Consider the following 20,974-nt stretch of genomic DNA (forward strand, 5'->3'; position numbering starts at 1 on the left):
CTCCGAGTCAGCGGCAAGAACTGATAGACTGGTAGTGACTGGTGAAACTATTGGTTGAGAAGGTTAGGTAACTTTATGGATCGGGATAATAGGTGGTAATGGCCATGGAACTGCCTAGTGTAGGCCTTATGGTCTCTTGCAGTCTCCTCCAGTCTTATGTTCTTATCTTCCGCCCACCAATAAGGATATCTTTCTGGCACGACTAGTTCATTAACTTCTATTTTTTTCATAATTACCGTTCATATTTCACTGCCTATATTTACTTATCATTTCAAGTTCTTAATCCACACAGAAAAGTTTTGAGTATTTCTTAAACTCGTTTATTTTTGGGGGATATTCTTCCGCCTCTGTCTTCATGTTCTGTTACCGTTACGGCCTTCTCTTGCCTTGCCATCTCCCATTCTTCGCAAACCCTCGACAATTTCCGTTCACTTCTTTGACAAACGAGAACCTTTTGGCCCTTCCTATGGCATGACAACTTTTATATTCTTCCCATCGTAACTTGCACTATCAAATACGAACGCTTGGTGAACGTCACAACCTCACCATGCTACCTTGTCCCCTTCAATCCGTAACCTTCAAAATCCTGATACACCTCGACGTTCTCAGAAGCTCTCCCCGCTAAATCCACATAATTTCAAATATACCGTACATCTTTAATATGGAGTTATCGGAAGCGTGCTGGTCTCGTACTCGCTTAGTTGTGGGTTTGAATCCCGCACTCCTCTCCATTTCCCAACAACGACTGTTACCTGCCCCAAGAGTCCATGCCCATAATAGGGCAAATATGACGGATTCTGCCACAGCTACTCAGCGCCTCCTAGCGTAGGCTCCTCACCTCTGTATTGTTAAGTATTCATATCTGGACGGTAATCAGTTTCCTATTTTTGCTTTCGGCTCTTGATATTTTTTGCCTACTGAAATTACCTTCATAAAAAACGTTGGAAACAAATAATGTTTTTCGTGTCATAAAATCGATACGCCATTTGCCGGACCGGTGACCTTACATCCATAAGTTCCGATCTCTCGCGGAGACGGGGAGAACAGCAAAGTATGTCCTAATTAGGTTAGATTAGGTTTGTCTAGGTTTGATTAGGTTGAGGTAAGTTAGGTGGGGTTAGGATAATCACACACACCCTAGAAGAAAGAAAAAAGAAAAGAAGAGAAAAAAGAAAAGAAGAGAAAAAAGAAAAGAAGAGAAAAAGAAAAGAAGAGAAAAAAGAAAAGAAGAGAAAAAAGAAAAGAAAAAAGACTCGCATTTTCAGCATCAGGCACATCATCATGGCGCCTGTCTCTGCATGTCGGGGCAGTATCGCACTTCCTACCTTTCTTCGGTTCCCTTCCCCATCTCATTCCCTTTATTCCTCTCCCCGACCCCCAAACCCCGGCACCAGTCCATTCTATCAAACCCATTCCTTAATGAAAATCGTTTTGCACAACCGCTCCTCTTCCTCACCCTCCTCCAATCAGCCAAAAAGTCTTCTCAAAGCTGCATTGCATGTCTGTCAGTCTTTTCAACATTACAGGAATTTGATGCCCTTTCGCTTTTTCACAAATCCCGATCTGACACAATTCGCCCGCCGCCTGTTTACATAAAGGCCCGTTGTTGGGCTCACCCTTCAGGATTCTCGTCTACTTAACCATCCCCACCAACCGACCGGCTCCTCCCTATCCGTCCATCTGTCTGTCCTTCCGTCTACGCAGTCCACCGTCTTCATCATCCACTGACGACTCGCAGCTCCGGCAATCAGAGTCTGCCGGCCCTGCCAGCTTACCCGTACCCGGTCTGTGTGTACAAGTGTGTCTTTGTCTTCCTCTCGAGCCACTTTGAGGTTTAATTGATGCCGACACGCCTGGGCTGCCTCGTTTGACCTCAGGATCGCCTACCTGACCTTTGCTGACCTCGCCCTACACACTACACCCGGCGGGCACCGTTGGGCATATTCTCTCTCTCTCTCTCTCTCTCTCTCTCTCTCTCTCTCTCTCTCTCTCTCTCTCTCTCTCTCTCTCTCTCTCTCTCTCTTGTATGGGAAGATGAAGAGTTACCGACCCTTGGCCACACTGACATGCAAGAGACAACTCCTGCTCACAGGAGAGAAAAAAACCGACTACCTATATCATATAAGAACGAAGAGGGAACCATATTGCACTTCAGGATGGGAGGGAACGGAACGAAGAGCAACTCTTAGCTACATACATTAATTTAATTCCTCATTAGCTCTCATTGAGTGAAGAATAATCTTAGTATATTGGACAAAAGGCATCCTATTTCCTATTTGTTTCATTTGGTAAATTTTGTGCATTAAAATAAAATGGTTACTGCATCAGTTTTAACATAAACTATGCGAAACTCGTTGGTCTTAACATTCTATTTAAATATGCAATACTCTAGTACGTATTAACAGTGCCAGGTGTAGATTTTGCATTTCACGCGCAAATCGTTGATAATTATCTACTCTGAAGCTTGAATGTGAATTAGGATATGATTGCGCCCACGTCCCAATTCTAAACGTGGCCTCGTTCTCGTCCCAATTTCGTTATTCTGTAACGTAAGCAGCTTACTGTCACCTTAAGCAAGGGGATAGGTGTGAGTTAGGTCTTAGTATTGCTAATAGATTGGATTGTGTGAGCTCTCTCTCTCTCTCTCTCTCTCTCACACACACACACACACTCTCTCTTTCTCTCTCTCGCTCTCTCTCTCACGCACGGAAACTGAAATAGAGAATGTAGTTTGAATTATCTTAAGACATACAAATTTCTATACAGTTGCCTTAATCTCGGGGGGTGTTAAAAATGGTAGACAGGCAACAAAAGCAAATCTAAGGTCAAGTTTGACTGATAGCAACACATAGACGGTATCCCACGAGAACAATTGATAGCCTGTAAATTATAATTAGATAAATATGATGAGACAAATACACACACACACACACACACACACACACACACACACACACACACACACACACACACACGTACACCTTACATACACATACACAACCACAAGCAAGCAGAATCAATCTCCACAGAGCCGGCACGAATCGCCCAATATATCCTTCTTACCTTAGGCAAACAGTCTTCCCCACACCAGGCAAACATACTGGCACCCATAGTCAACATCATGTTCCTTCCTCATTACACTAACGAGTATCTTTGTCTCCTTTTCTTTCCTTTTCTTTTCTTCTCTCCATTCCTATCCCCACCAAACTCTACCTCTCCTTCCGTCCCATCCCCGAACGCAATGTATTTTTACATCTTAAATCCTGTTGTTGATATCAAAGCCATTTATTTTCCGGTTTTATTCCCGCTCCGGCAGTGCTACGTTTTGTTTTCGCTTTATGAAAGCCGTAAAGACGCCTTATTGCAACCTCTGACACGAGCGCAGAGCTCAGGTTCAGCATGGCTTTCGGTCTTGATATACACGATGACAGTTTTGAAGGTGGCTCCAGGAAAGCCATTGTCTTTGCCTGTAATGAGTGCAATACGTTTCACTCATGGCAAGTTTGTTGGCTCGGTCATGCCCGGCAATGGGCAAGTGTACAACAGCAACGTGAAGTTTATGATAAAGCAATTCATTTCAGATGTCAAGACGGTCAGTAAGTAGGGCATCTCTATCCCTTCCAACGCTTATTTATTTTCTTATTCGTTTCGTACTTTTAGTTTTATTTTCATTTGTTTAAGTACTAATTCATTTTAAAGTTCACATGGTATCTGCTCGAGTTGTGGTCATCCAGACGCTGTGTCGCATGAACTAAAATGTCATTTTTGTTTTCCGACATCGTACCTTCCGACATCGTATCTTGCTGTCACTTTACTTTCCTACTTTAAAGAACGGCGATTACACAATGAAATGCCCATTAACGTTGGAGATATGAGCACAGGACGATGGAGAAATCGTGGACAACAAGCAACCGCGAGTTAATGGAAGAATATCATGATGAGTGAAGCTCATTTGGGACTTAATAAATCTTCTTCACTCGTCCGGAAGGGACGGCGTCTCACGTACTCGTTGCCGACTACCGCCAGACGATTTTATTCAGTTGAGTTGATTCCCTAATTCCTTAGGGGATGAAGCACACAACCGCTCAGATCTGATGCTCCCCTTCAGGGCCATCAGTCTAATTCCTGAGGGTTTATGAAGGAAATAGGTAATAACTGTGGTTAATAGGTAATCAACAGTGGTTAAGAACGGAATAGACTTACTAACCATCTAGTGAGCGCTGAAACAATGGGTTGTTTTAAGAGAAGATTGGAATAGGGATGACGGGTGGTAAGGGATATGGAACTGCCTAGTGTAGGCCTTACGGTCTTTTGCAGTCTTTTTTATTATGTCCATATATTATTTGAATTGTGGCTACCTTTTTCAATACGAGCGTTCGTGTATCCGGGTACTTTGTACGGATCCCATCGATACCATTCTATAGAATTTATTCCCTCCTACATATAATGAAATCAAATTAATATCCATATCTATGTATTGATACTGTAATTCCACATTATATATATATATAAACTCTCTCAACAATAAGCACTGGGTACGCATGTGATACATGAAACAAGTTCCATAATCCTGGTCAACAATCCTAAAATCAACTATCAACGTCAACCCGAAACGTCATCTGCAACTCCAACGTCTCTCCCTCGGTTGAGGGTCCATCAAATCTCCCAGAAGGGGACCCGGGCCCTAACCTACCCCGCAGCGTCCCCGCCAGGCGACCGGGGTCCTCATCAAGACGGTCTTCCCTCATCGATTCTCCCCTCCACCTCCAAGACCCTACCATCCTTACTACACCTAACCGACGTCGACGATGGTCCATATCCACACACCAACAGCCTACCACACCTACATTTTTCACCATCCGAGCATCTCGTTTCTCTTCTTAATTATGGTGTTTACATCCATTTAATTTCTATAATTAACATTAGTGTTATATATACCCTGACCATTATAATGGGGGGTGGGAGGTTGCACTAAATCTGTCCTTGCGAAATGACACCAATTCATCACTGCAGTGGTGTGCGACTCTTGTTTTTTTTTTGCAAAAAAAAAAAAAAAAAAAAAAAAAAAAAATCTGCTTCGAGGAATACTCCAGTCAGTCTTTCCTCTGCAACCACAGCCACATCCTTCATGCCCAGGCTGAGAGACCCATTTTCCTTTTAAGCTGGCGTGGATGAAGATTGAAACGGAGATATAAAAGTCACAGTTTCAATTGCAATGTCAATATAACCATCTTAAAAGATGAAAAGGGAAAGATCTAATGTAATTCGAAGCTGCCAATTACGAATATTAGTTTTTTTTTTTCAAGAGTAGGCAGCCTCCATGGAAGGTTCTTGGCTACTCCACTTAGCGTTGCAACCTCAAGGTTGGCAACCCTCACTACATCCTCCAACAGCGTGTAACGCATTACCATCATCAACAAACTAAGGTGTCACTTTTCCACTACATCTTCCAATATTTCTGTCACCACCTCTGAAACTAATTGGGTTTCAATCTATGGACATCTTATTCAGGTCATTATCTGCCTCTCAACTATGTTCCCTAAATCCAGAAGCCCAGCTAAAAAGATAAAATGAACAGATAAATATAAATTGATAAATAAAAAAGGAGTCAAAAACAAATAAACAAATGGAAAAGAAATCGTCACAATACCACGCTGAATCACCGTGTCAAAAATCCATCTTCACATTAAACCTTGGTGGTCATGTCATCACATTATCGCATCCTATATACTCGTACAGTCAGCACAGACACAGACACAGAGAGAGAGAGAGAGAGAGAGAGAGAGAGAGAGAGAGAGAGAGAGAGAGAGAGAGAGAGAGAGAGAGAGAGGAGAGAGAAGAGAGAGAGAGAGAGAGAGAGAGAGAGAGAGAGAGAGAGAGAGAGAGAGAGAGAGAGAGAGAGAGAGAGAGAGAGAGAGAGAGAGAGAGAGAGATTATGCATTCTCACAGTCTGTTCCTTATATTTCGTCCCTGAATACATCAAAATACACCTGTCGCAAAATTTAGGGAAAAGATGGAAACCATCACAATCTTGACAGATATAGAGGTACAACTCATTCACAAGTCATACGGACTTGAATTTATTTTTTATTTCTCCTAACCCAGTCCTGGGACGACATCCCCGATATACAGCAGCACGCCACTATAAAACAAATGAACTGCGCTAACACATCATAATAAAACTGCAAAACATTCCACCCGACCATTGTGTAGCAGGTTATGAACACGAGCAAGACAATAAACTACCCTAATTCCCGCCCGCCAACCTGTTTGAGTACCCTCCCTGATACAGGAGGAACAGCGGTCACTGGCTTAGACCGGAAGTCGAATCTCTGTACGGCTTGAAACCCGATATAGTGGTACTGCGTAATCAAACTGCATTATCTATACGACTCTACAGTCAGAATCTCTACGAACCAAATACAAATTCGACAAATTCCACTGAGAATGGATTCAGTGCTTAGAATGGTTGATTGGTTCAACATTTCGAGGTCTACCGTAGTTCCAAGTATCTAGCATCTACGTGTACTGTACATGTGTACACGTATGGGAATAAAGTACGAGCGAGTTAAAAGGGACTTGGACCTCGGCTAAAGTACACAGACATCCTATATAGAATCCACTAACAAAACTATAATTGGGTTTGGACAGCAATTGTTCTTACACACACACACACACACACACACACACACACACACACACACACACACTATATATTTATATATATACTGTATATATATATATATATATATATATATATATATATATATATATAAACGGTGAAATCTAAAGTAGGTAAAATATGACAAACTTCATCAAGCTATTCCCATCATTTATAGGCAATGTACTCATAATTAAGCTGACATCACGCTTTTCTGAACAAATTGTACTACATCAGCTCTAAACATCACGGGGTCACATTCTTTACTTGTGTTTTATTCCAGCAAGAGCGAGCAGTGTTTCCATATACCATACTTGCTTGACCTGTGCTCACAGCTCCAGCAACACTTGTGGTGAAGTGGAGCATAGACTGGACTAATGAGTAAAAGCAGCAACGACTGCAACAGCACTGTAGGAGAGAGGCCAAACGCAGAGTATGGGATCCAATATATTTAACGTTTCGCCAAGCAGGGCTTCTTCAGAAATAACACAGTGGAGAAACATCTTACTCCTTATATAGCCCGATCTTGCGGGGAGAAACAAACATATATATTGGATCCCATACTCTGCGTTTGGCCTCTCTCCTATAGACTGGACTACCTTGGACAGACCAACCACTCGCGCGGGATCGGTTTTTGTGGGAGAGGAAGAAAAATATGTAAGAAAATGAAATGATGGTTGTGTGTAAACGGGGGGCTATTTCCACTGAGCACATTTAGGGATATCTATTAATGCTTGTATCATGGATCGGAGACATGTGGTGAGGTGACCTCTGCATCATAAGAACGCAGGATGACGGCTAGTTATAAACTCGTGCCGCCTACATTCCGGTTGGAAACTGGAGACAAGAACAAGAACTGGGCGACCGACAATTACTGGAAAATTAATGCAACAAATCTTCGCCGGCGGTTGTACAGGTAATGGAAATCTATGCCCACTGAAGTACCTATAGTTTGGACTGAACCAAAAGATCACATATAAAAATAATTCCTGCAAACATGACATGAACGATTCGCCCTGGACATCCCACGGAGAATCACCAACTTTAGATGCTCCAGAATCATTCACGCCTGAGTCAGACTAAGAGAAAGAAGAGGATAAAGCTTATGAACCGAGTTGACATTATAATTGAAGTGTTCAGAAACAGAGGGGCATTTACGCTACTTTAACTTGTTTCGAGTTAAGCACGGATATATATATATATATATATATATATATATATATATATATATATATATATATATATATGTGTATATACTGTATATAAGGCTTACGCCTTTCACGATCCGTGCTTAACTCGAAATCAGTAAAAGTGGCGGGGATGCCCCTCTGTTTCTGGACGCCTCATGTGGAACAACCATAAACACAAGGGAAGATCTATTTCTGCAACTCGTGATTCAAGTTCTAATATGTGCATCATACACCTGGAACATATAAAATATATAAATTCTCAAAAGACAGCAGCCAATTAGCAGTTTTAATTCTCACAATTGAATTCAGCGCATCAGAAGTCATATGAAAAGGATTTAATATCTGAGAAAAACTAAACTGACGCACAAATTAAAATGATCAACATCTGTGTTACTGTTGTCAATAACAATGATAATGCTTATAATATTAATAATGATAATAATAATAATGTTCATGATTATAATAATAATAATGCTATACAGTAATAATAGTAATAACAATAATAATAACATAATGACGATAATAATAGTGATGACGGATTCAATTTAACGTCACGAACTTCCCTATCAGAAGGATAGAACGGTGCCCCTTACAGAGAATTGGAATTTACTGAACCATACCCTTGGTCCAACTCCCTGGCGGCATTGTCCGAACTGCCGTCATCTTGACCTCCGCCGCAAGTAGCGACGCTCTAACCCGTTCGGCCAGCAAGCATCCATTAATATTATTACTCTCATTATTATTATCATTATTACTTTTTTCATCGCCGGGAATTGATCCGCACCGAGCGTCTTCCACGAAATTCCTTTCGCGTTATGGCTTACAACCCCCGCGGTCCTGCTTACAACTGAGCCAATGGTCCGACATGCTGATGTATGATGTCCATCGAGGAGAAGCATGCCAAGGACCAATTCCGGTGACTATAAAAGCACAATGTGCTGTCGACCTAAGTGGGGGGAGGGGGGAGGGGGGGGGAGGAAGATAGCGGGGGGGGGGAGACTGGGAAAGGGAGGGGGGATATGTCACCCAAACTATTTCATTGTGTATTACATCATGTGAACAATTCTTTTCCGGCACTTTGGGAGACTCAAATCGTTTTGACGGCGTAGAACTAAATTTATGATGCATTTAGCAACCAGTCATACCAACTATACATGAACTCTTTGCTTCCTAGAAGATACTAAATGCATCTGGCTAGGCAGACATCTGAGAACTTCGTGACAAAGGAATATCCCCTTAACTTAAAATTACCTTACCGTAATATCTAGATGTACAATTTCATTTAAATGGTGCCAGTCACAACAAACCTTGCCCGGCCAGCGTCCATGTTGGGGTAGCAATAATTTACGGCCACTCTTCGATGTAATCCTAACCCAAGTCATATCTTCAAGCTGACTCGAATACGTACAGAACCCACTCATACCTAACACAAGCTCGAGAAGTATGACCACTAAATTCCCTGCTAAAATACACGATGAAACATCAATTTCAAACACCAGGGCCCAATCGATTCCTCTCCGTCCCCACCCCACCCCCGTGCTCCCCTCTCTTCCTCCCCTTCCACCTTCCTCCTCTTCTCCCTTCTTCCCCTTCCCCTCATCCTTCCCCCAACGCCTGATGCTATCCTTCTCAAACCCTGAAGAATGAAGAAGTCATAAATACAAACTAAAATAAATAAATTAGAAATAAATAAATAAATAAATAAACAAATAAATAAATAGATAATTAAGTAAAAATAATGGGTGGCAACATGTACGAAAACAAACGAAGAAATAAATTTCACTATCAAGTTCTGTACAACATGGCAATTTCCAAAACTGGGAGGGAAAGTTCCCAAATCTAGAAAGAGGCGTTTTCGTTTCGGATAGTGAAAATTTTCGAATTTCAGAGAAATATTGCTTTAAAATTATGAAAAGGGGAAAAAGCACCTGGGGAAGGTGATATATCAATAGATCTTTTGAAAGACGCAGGGAAAGATGTTCATATTAAGTTAGTTTAGTTGTACACCCAGTGTACGAGTATACGTCAAGCAAGCGTTCCTGAAACCTGGTGTAATGCTATAACGATTCTGCTTCATAAAAAAGGTGACCAGAAGGACCTTTGTAACTACCGACCGATTAGTATGCTATCAAATGTATATAAAGTATTCTCCAAGATCCTTACAAATAGACTAAGTCAAGTTTTAGATGGAAACCAACCGAGAGAACAGGCAGGCTTTAGAAGCGGATATTCGACTCTAGATCACTTGCAGGCGATGAACCAACTAATCGAGAAAACGACAGAATACAATATACCTCTTTGTTTAGCTTTTGTAGATTACGAGAAGGCCTTTGACTCGGTAGAACAAATAGCAGTACAGAACTCGTTACGCAAGCAGGGTATTAATACAAACGAACAGATCGTAAGGGTTCTAGAAAAGATTTATGCAAAAGGTATCGTTGTAATTCGACTACGTACATATACAGAAAATATCAAGATCGAGAAAGGAGTTCGGCAAGGCGATACAATTTCACCCAAATTTTTTACAGCTTGTTTGGAAGAGATTTTCAGAAGGTTGAGTTGGGAAGAGAAAGGTTGGAAAATTAATGGCGAATATTTGAACCACCTAAGATTTGGGGATGGCATTATTCTTATTTCAGAAAGAGCAGAAGACTTGCAAGATATGCTGAGTGATCTGAACAAGGAAAGTCTCAAGGTAGGTTTAAAAATGAATAAGTGTGCAACCAAAGTAATGTTCAATACAAAAGTTCAATGTACTCGTAAAGATAATTGATGGTGAAGGTCTTGAAAAAGAGTATAATTATTTAAGCCAGATGGTGAATGTGACCAAAGATCATGATAATGAAATAAAAAGACTTATTACAATTGGTTGGAAAGTGTTTGGTAAGTATAATAGAAACCTAAGAGGCTCTCTACCTCTATGTCTGAAATGTAAAGTTTACAATCAATGTATTCTGCCAGCAATAATCTACGGGTGTGAGACTTGGAAATTGATGAAGGCGATGGAGACAAAGCTAAGGACTGCACAGAGGAGAATGGAGAAATCAATGATGGGAATAACGCTGAGAGACCGAAAGAGAGCAAGTTAGGTGAGAGACTAAAGTGAAAGATATTGTGGAGGCGGTGAATGAGAGGAAGTGGAATTGGGCAGGTAAGTTAGTGCGAACGACTGACGAGCGATGGAGCAAATGTGTTACTGATGGACGCCGCAAGATGAGAAGCGTGGAAGAGAGAGACCAAACAGACGGTGGAGAGACGAGATAGAGAAGTTCGCAGGAATGACGTGGCAGGGGTTGGCGCGGTCGTGTGAATCATGGAATGCTATGAGGGAGGCCTTTGTTCAGCAGTGGACTCGGGATGGCTGATTTGATTGACTGATTGTGAAGTACATACAGCTGGATATTTCTTTCAGTTCTTCAGTGCGAAATTAGTGTCACAATTACGAATCTGAAAAGTGTCTTTCCCATGAAGTCAGAAACTAATCTCTACCCCCACACATCCTACCTCCGACCTCCATTTAAATAACTAGAATATGACTTCGCTTACAGACATCTAGACTTTTCTAAGAACATTTCTACAGCATGCCTAACATTTGTATAGATTTACAGTATCTTAGTTCACCATTAACCTTTGCTATATATGACGGAAAAATAATTTTATATTTGATGTGAAAAATAAAATATTGTAACCGAAGTCGTTTTTACTCAAACGAACTCTCGACGATCGGCGCTGGTGAAGCTCGTGGAGACCCAGTGTGATAACCCCTTAGATCGTTCCACGCTTATCGAACACAGCAAAGAGGATGCCCAGCCTACCATATTCGTAGGGATAATTGGCCTCGGACACACTGCTGGGGGAGGCTGAGATCTCTCGTCCAAGGCTGAAAGGCCGGTGTATGGATGTAAACATAAACGAATGCATACACGCACGCATGCACACACACACAAAGAATATATATATATATATATATATATATATATATATATTTACACACTTTACATATATAGAGTAAAAGGTGATCAACATTGTTTTTGAGTAAAGACTGAATATTAGTCTCCAGCCAAAAAAGAATGATGCATTTATTATCGACAAGGAGAAACTAAGAGAGAGAGAGAGAGAGCGAGAGAGAGAGAGAGAGCGAGAGAGAGAGAGAGATAGAGAGGAGAGGGGGATATTGTAAATAAATTAGAGAGCGAGAAGGGGAAAGGTTTCTCCCCTTGGTGTGGAAAGGACTCCTGTGATGACAGGAACGTCAGGTCATCTCTTGCCTCATTTTTTATTTTCCTGATTAAATTTCTCTCAAATCTCCCGCTGCTCTACTTCTAGTCCAGTAATTCTCAAGCCCGGCATAAAGGTACAGAAACACAACTGGGGGAAAATTATAAAAATACTATGCAAGGAATGAACTTGATTAAAGAAAATATATATTCTACAAATGTATATAAAAAGTACCTTGTCAGGTATAGCGTATTACAGGAAACACTAATTTTTAGAAACAATATATTTATCCTTTACCACGTCATTTTTAACCCCAAATGAGATTAAATTTACCCCCCCCCTCCTCGGCTGAGAATATCTGCTCGAATTTGACCTGACCTACCTCTGGGTGCCAAATATCAAAGTGCGCTGTCATGGCAGTCATGAGAGTGGGAGACATCTCCAGAGGCAGCCTCCGCAAGCGCGTGTGCGGACCGCCATCTCCCTGTGGATTATATCTCTGGAAAGGGGTCGCATGCCCGCATAAATGAAACAGTCGGGCAAAAATACGACCGGCATTTGGACATCCAGTATGGCTTTAATTGTGTTCATTTACACACGACCGAGACAATGGCGAGGCGCTGCGGCGACCCGGGCAGACAGGCAGGCAGCTATCATGATGAGCCCGGACAGATAAGACGCGTTGTACGGAATCCCAAAGGGACCTTGTAAAGACCCATGGAAATGGAGGTGGCGACGGGTGTGGAGAGGGCAAGCAGGGTGAGGATAGGGTGTGGGGGGAGGGGGGAGTGCTTTCCTTGAAGACTAGAAATGTGCAGTGGTCGGAAAGGGTCTGGGAATGAAATGGCAGTCAGAAACATTTCAATGTTTTGAAATTCATTAAAGAAGATTTGGACCGCTTTGATGTATATATGTTTCCTCGAGCCTAAACTCCAACAAGACGTTCTGTAAGAGTATGGAATGTTCAAGGAGTATATTGTAGAACTATATGCTTTGTGAGGAATATTCAGAATTCTTTGGTAGTTGCTTTAGAACAGGGGTGGGCAACCTTTAGCAGTGCTGATGCCAAAACCAAACAAATCTTTTATACAAAATTTTCTCGCGTGCCAACAGAATAAAATTATAGCCCCTACACATGAGTATGGGCCCTCTCCCTCCCTTCACCTCCTAGGGCAGTGGTCGGAAACCCTTATAGCTAGATGAGCCATTTCTTTAAAGTTAAAAAAAAGTAAAAGAAAAAATAGATAAGATAAATAATAATAATAACATAAATGAAATAAAATAGAAAAGACATTTCTACAAATCATAATTGATGGCTACAGATCTTTTCGAGGCCGAATGTATATATATATATATATATATATATATATATATATATATATATATATTTATATATATATATATATATATGCAAGGAATGTTTTACAAATTTACTGTATATATATGACATCTTCGTTTTGAAGTAAATAGTGGCCTGAAAGAGCCGCAGGTTGCCGGCCACTGTCCTTAGGCCTTAACCCGCCGCCCAGCCCGTCATACGGTTACCAATGGTCATACAATCTGAAGTTGGAGATTTATTAGTTATTTTGTTTTAAGGTGAGCTCTGGGTTACGCGTGCCGGAAAAAGTATTTAGTGTGCCAGGTTTGGCACGCGTGCCAAAGGGTTGCCCACCCCTGCCTTAGTACGTCTTTGCGTTCTAGTTATCGGAGTTGTTCTTACAGAGTGTTACAGAACCTGAAATCGCAATTATTCGTCCAGTTCAGCTATAATGTGTCTCGAACTGTGTAAGCTGCCCTAGAATGTGTTCGAATCTATCAAAAAAGAAAAACGACATCTGACAATTCCAAGGGCTTTTGAGAACTTCAGCCACACGAGATGAAAGTAATAATACAGACATCCAAACTTGACCCAGGATAAATCACAGCTAAGTAAATACAGCTTTCGTAGTTGTTACATTACTAGTTTACAAAACTAATTTAATACAATCCGCTGTGCAAAAGTATATATTAAGTATTCAATAAGATGATATACATATTCATCCTGTGAATGTGATATATCCTTACTAGAGTATCCCTGTAAAAGAGAGAAAGAGAGAGAGAGAGAGAGAGAGAGAGAGAGAGAGAGAGAGAGAGAGAGAGAGAGAGAGAGAGGTAAGCGAGAAGAACTTGGTAATTATTTAAGAAGTTTTCGGGCTTTCATGGAGCTAGAGAATCTATACAAGGTGTTGACAAAAGCTCTAAGGAGAGAGTTACATGTATACGGAATAGGTGCATGTATGTTGAAAGCGATAAAAGGTTATGTGCGAATATTAGTACACTGTGAGGGACGGGAGCTGAGAGAGTGAATGGTTTTGTGGTGAACGGAGAGCTGCATCAGGGTTGTGTGGAATCGCCTTGGTTACTCAATGTGTACAAGGATGGGAAAGTGAGAGAGGTAAATACAAAAGTCCTCTGAGATACCTAGACGCCCATGAGCACCAACAGTTATGCTATAACTAAATCCAACAGAAAATAAATACGTATGACATAACATATAAGAAACGAAAGTACTGTACACTCTTGTGCTTCAATCACCAGAGCCCGAAGGCGACTTGAGTCCTTAGGTCACCCGGTCACCGACTTTGAATATGGCTTTAATGACGCTGGACGACGAGGCAAGACGGGGTAGGACCAATCAATCCGGATGCAAATGCAATTAATCGGAGACGGGCGAAGGGCTCATGCGGCGGGACGGGTCTGATCCGTCTTAGGTGCATCTGACGTGAAACGGCGCGCCGGAGCACATATCTCAGCGGCCGAAACCATCCCGAAGGCCCTTGGCACCGCTTTCGTCTGTGGCATGGGTGACACTCCTCAGAAATTAGTGACAAGGGGACGGTCGACGCTCAGATTTAACACATTTAGGTTCAGTCACACTTAAACAGAGTTTTAGTGAAAACAAACACACACGCACAAACATGCTCTCGATCGACTGAATCCCATTTTCTCCAATTATATACATATATATACATATATATATATATATATATATATGTATTATATATATATATACATACATATAGAATTAAATTTGACCGCTGCTTGTGCAAGAATAAGCTTCTTGTTGAAGGATTCAACCTTTCTAATAGTCATATTTGTTCATCATGATAGTCGATATACAAAGATTGCCGATATATATATATGTGTATATAGATACGACGTTTCGCCCTTCTTAGAGCATTTTCAAGTACATATAAATACAGGGAGGTACAACCTCCGTGCATATCTAGCCTGAACAATTGTGGACAACATTGACCCTCCCAGCACCCACGGAGTGCCAACAAGTGTAAATAATTCCCACATAAGATCTTTTGATCTTTTTTCACTAGTTTGATATAAGCTTTCCCCTTTTCACCTATTGAGACCTCATATATATACGTTGTTTCTATTCTGCCATTTAGCATTGTACTTGAAAATGCCTAAGAAGGGCGAAACGTTTTCATTTTGCGGATAATACACAATATCATTCGGCAATCTTTTTGTACATAAGACTTCATGTATGGAACAAAGTACAGCATATTCAGTAATACAAATACATTTTTATAATGAAGTCCTTAGGATACTTCGAGACTTTTGTCGATGACTGTAACGCTATTGTAACACACTCCCGAAGCCTCAAATCACTGGAATCGTGGGAAGGCCATGAAACACATCCAGTCCTACGAATCTGATATACACACACACTATATATATACACATATAAATATATATATACACATATATACATACACACATAATACACACACGCACACACAAACACAAAACTGCCCTTTTCGTTATTCACTTTGATAGCATCGTTCCACAGAATTCTTGCCTTCTCTTCCTTCTCGTACTCATTATCTCTCATTATCAAAGACATGTGCCTACATGCATATCTTTGCCTGAACAATTGTGAAAGTAACAGTATAATTGACTGAAGTGTACCCAACTTATGCAACAAGTGTAAATATATAGAGAAATGTGGTGCTTGTCGTACCAAATATGCTAACAGTTGATATAGTCTCCCCTTTTCCCACAAGAGACCTCCCACTCTACGTATTCCCAATCTCTGCAAGATCTTATGTCTGAGAGTTTTTCCAAAGTGATGTACCCACCCCATTTGCTTAGTTGCGTGTTCGAGTCCTATACTCCTCCCCTATTCCCAGCAGCGACTGTCACTTGACCCAACACTCCAAGCGCATAGGGCGAAGGTAATGGCCTCGGCCGCAACAAAGTACAGCGTAAGCTCTTCACCATACCATAAAAATACATTTATAATGAAGTCCTTGACGAAAATGAACTCGAGACTTTCTAACACTGACTTGTAACGGGCTATTGTAACACACTCCCGAAGCCTCAAATCACTGGAATCGTGGGAAGGCCATGAAACACATCCAGTCCTCACGAGGTCTGAACACACACACACACACACACACACACACACACATATCCGAGGAATCGTAGGGAGGTCACAAGACAGAGGTCACACACACACACTAAATAGATAAATGAATAAATGGATAAATAAAATTAACTGCCCTTTTCGTTATTCACTTTGATAGAATGAATAAAACAGAATATTCTTGCCTTCTCTTCCTTCTCGTATATTCATATATATCTATATATATCACAGACAGTGCCTGTTGAAAACTGTCCGCAAAATTCATTAGAAATTAATTTCTGGTGATCTTAAGCTTTCTAGCTTTCGGTAAAGTAGATTTCTGGGGCTGGTAATGGCAACCCGTGTGATAATACTATTACCACGCGGATTGCTATTACCAGCCCCTTATCCTGGCGCAGATGCACGAGATTTGGAAAATAAACAAAACACAGTATAAAAATCCCAAGACGTTTCGCATATCGTTCTGCACGTCTTCAGTCTGGAGAAGGTTGTGTGATGGTCCAAGACAGTATAAATATGTATAAAGTTGCGTGTTCGAGTCCTATACTCCTCCCCTATTCCCAGCAGCGACTGTCACTTGACCCAACACTCCAAGCGCATAGGGCGAAGGTGACATTAGGCGATCGGCCGCAGGCTTACGGACCAACCTGGCGCCAGCCAAACACCAGGAGAGTCATTTATTGGCTCCAAGTTTTTCCTTTGATGACGAAAATGAACTCGGGGTTTCTAACACTGCCTTCACTGCCAGGACTGAAGATGGTCTGAAGCCAACGATCTGCAAAGAAACGTCTTGCAGAATTTATACTGTGTTTTATGAAGCAGCATTTATTTTGTATATAGGATAGACCTTTTTTTTACATCATATCCGAGGAATCGTAGGGATTTGCTTCTTCCCCTCTCATTACAGAACTATCTAATAAATCCGAATAAATGGATAAAATAAAGAAAGAAATTAATTTCAATGAAATAAAATAAATTTCAACAGAATATGAATAAAACGATATATACTCGTATGTAAAATACATATATATATATATATATATATATATATATATATATATATATATATATATATATAAAATGAATTAACAAATCAATAAGTAAATGAAGAAGTAAATTATCTCATCAAAAAGAAAAAGAGAACAAATAAACAAATAAAAGGAAACGTGGAAGGAGAAATCAGTGTTTACTTGCACACAATACCTGTTTGCTTAATTCAACTTCAATCCACATATCAGCGTTCCCTTCCCCTCTTGGGCCAGCCCCCCACGCGCGACAATTAAAGCTAATGGCAACTCGCTAACATGGCACTATAGATATGAATATTCATGACATACATTATAGACAGGCAGGGAGAATACACATAAATAGGGCTTGTGAAAGAGTGGTCACATTATAGTCTCAGACATACACACATACACAAATGCATAAACATGTTCACCTAATTGTATCTACTTGATAGTAGCATACAGATTGGCTGTCGAATTCCCTTCTTTCATTTTCTAAGTATCATGCTTCGTGTACATATGTGTGTGTGTGTGTGTGTGTGTGTGTGTGTGTGTGTGTGTGTGTGTGTGTGTGTGTGTGTGTGTGTGAGAGAGAGAGAGAGAGAGAGAGAGATTCACCACCATACTCTTGGGTCACACATTGGACTCGTGATCGACATCTATTACCATCCCGGATGAGAGCTCAGAGCTCATATATGTCTGATCTATGAGTAATGCTGTGACCTTACACACACACACCCACAACTTCTTGCCCACGTCCCTAAAATTATTTCAGCCCTGGGTGGAGTCGAACTCGGACCACTGAATTAGCGGTTGCGAACGGCACCACTGCGCCGTCGAGCCGTGGTGTGTGTGTGTGTGTGTGTGTGTGTGTGTGTGTGTGTGTGTGTGTGTGTGTGTGTGTGTGTGTGTGTGTGTGTGTGTGTGTGTGTGTGTGTAAAAGCTCGAAATTTTCCTAAAAAAATGTTGGCGTATAATTTTATCATCACTGATATGATATCACAGATTGTACATAAAGATATATAAATCTGTTTTCTCTGATATCACGAGCTTGCATTTTTTCAGTAATGATGCAATTATACGATAACATTTTGCTCCGTTAGTTAAATTTGCTGTATGGTAATCTGAGCATTTGAACACATTTAACTAGTTTTAGTGCATTAAATTACACACTTATCCATCCAATAGACTATGTAATAACATAGGCATATGCGCGCAGAAGCACACATATACACACACGCACACACACACACACACACACACACACACACACACACGCATGCACATACATACACGCACATATACAAACGCACACACGAAAGCATGTACAAACACACATACACACACACATATACAAGCACACACGAAAGCACGTACACAAACACACACACACACACACACTCACGCATGCACATACATACACGCACATATACAAACACACACACGAAATCACGTACACACACACACACACACGCACACATATGCAAACATACGTTACCTACCCAGAGAGGGCGGTTGAATGGACGCTTCCTCAAGGCGGTTCAACGAAAGCACAGGAACTGTGGTCTCCTTAAGCAGTTCGCGGAATCCTCTGAATGCTCACCGGTAGTAAGAAAACTGGATCCCCGTGCCCCCACGTCATGAGTGCCTAATGGGATCCTTCGACGGGAGACACCTAAAGAAAACAATCCTCTCCACGTACCGATGACAAACATCACGATTTCCGACAACAACAACAGCTTAAGAAGCTATCACACTGGGCTATTTTACCTCCAACATCCGATTAATCGGCAGTACCACCAACCTCCAGAACTTTTTCCACCTTAAAATCACTATGGCAAAATATTTTGTTTTCTGAACAAAAATACAAAGAATGTCGTTTGATATGCTGCTCCAGAAGTCGGAGGAAAAACAGCCCAGTGTGATAACGCTGCGAAGAATTCTGGCGTGAACACGCGTCGACCTCAGCTTAAGTCGATCTTCCGCCCGAGTTCCTTGATCTTGACGTCTCTTACGCCTCATCGACTGAACCTGATCGACCCCTTCCCTCACACACAGTGAGACCTTTCCAGGCCCCTCCAGGGCCGGGAGTCAAGTTTCCATTTTTATTTAGCTACAGCAAATATATTTTCAATCTGTTCTCTGGAACCTTTAGTAGAGGAGAGGTCCACGAACACACACACACACTTATATACACACTCGTGGCGCGGTGGTAGATTTCCCAGCCACCACTACGGCAGTTTGGGTTCGAATCCCGCCCTGGGCTGAAATAATTTCAGTACCGCTGCGTTGCGAGTCGTTATTCTAACTCTCGTGGGCGAGGAGTTGGGTGTGTGCGTGCGTTTAAGGTCACAGCATTACCCACAGATTGGTCATATATGAGCTCTGAGCTCTCATCCGGGAGGGAAATAGCTGTCGATCAGGAGTCCAACACGAGACCATGGAGAATTACACACAAACACACACACACACACTCACACAAACACATGTTCGCACGCACACGGGAAAGCAAGGGCGTGCACGCCCACAGGAAAGCTAAGTTACAAATTGGCGGGGACAAAACTTTGTCTTTCATTGAATGCTAAGTTGAGCAACGCTAAATCGGAGACCTCCACACTCCCGAACGAGTGCGGGAACTCTCGTCTGAAGCGTTTCGACAAACCCAAGAAGGTTGCCCACATAGACCCTGTTCACACTAGCGGTTTGAACCGCGGCGGTTCAATTACGATGTAAGTTAATGGAGGAGTTCACACACAACCGCACATTTTCTCTTTTACTATGCGGTACCGCCGCTGTATCCGCGCGATTCAAACCGCTAGTGTGAACAGGGCCTAAGGGAACCTGCATCCTTGTGGCATTACTACATACTAATAGACGGCACCATAAGAACATAAGGATGAAGGAGTCTGCAAGAGACCATAAGGCCTACACTAGGCAATTCCATATCCATTGCCACCTATCATCCCCATGCATAAAGTTATCTAATCTTTCCTTAAAACAACCAATTGTTTCAACACTCACTACATGGTTACTGAGTCTATTCCATTCGTTAATCACAGTTTGTAAACCAGTTCTTGCCTATTTCCTTCTTAAACTTAAATTAAAACCATAATCATTGCCAGCTTACAATGTGACAAACATTCCTGACAATCAGAAGTACGTATTCTCAAATACTGAGTAAATAAAAACAATACTACGTGGTGCCATCTATTTGCAGACGGATGGACCACGACGCATCTGTCGTCGAATTTTAGTATCCAAGTGTGCTATTGCTGGCGTGAATGACAGCGCCGTGCTGGTTGATGGTGGTATATGGCAACTTGTGCGTGTTTTACGTGTTTATCTACAGTGTTACTGCAATGGAAAAACACAAGTCATACGACTGCGCATCTCGACTTGACAGTTATGTGCTCATGTCGTAGATCATACACGCGCCATTCCCCCACTACACTGCCTAATCTCCTTACATTCTCAACTG

The sequence above is a fragment of the Oratosquilla oratoria genome, chromosome 2, assembly GCF_046742065.1.
Source record: "Oratosquilla oratoria isolate Oo_2021 chromosome 2, ASM4674206v1, whole genome shotgun sequence".
NCBI lineage: Eukaryota > Metazoa > Arthropoda > Malacostraca > Stomatopoda > Squillidae > Oratosquilla > Oratosquilla oratoria.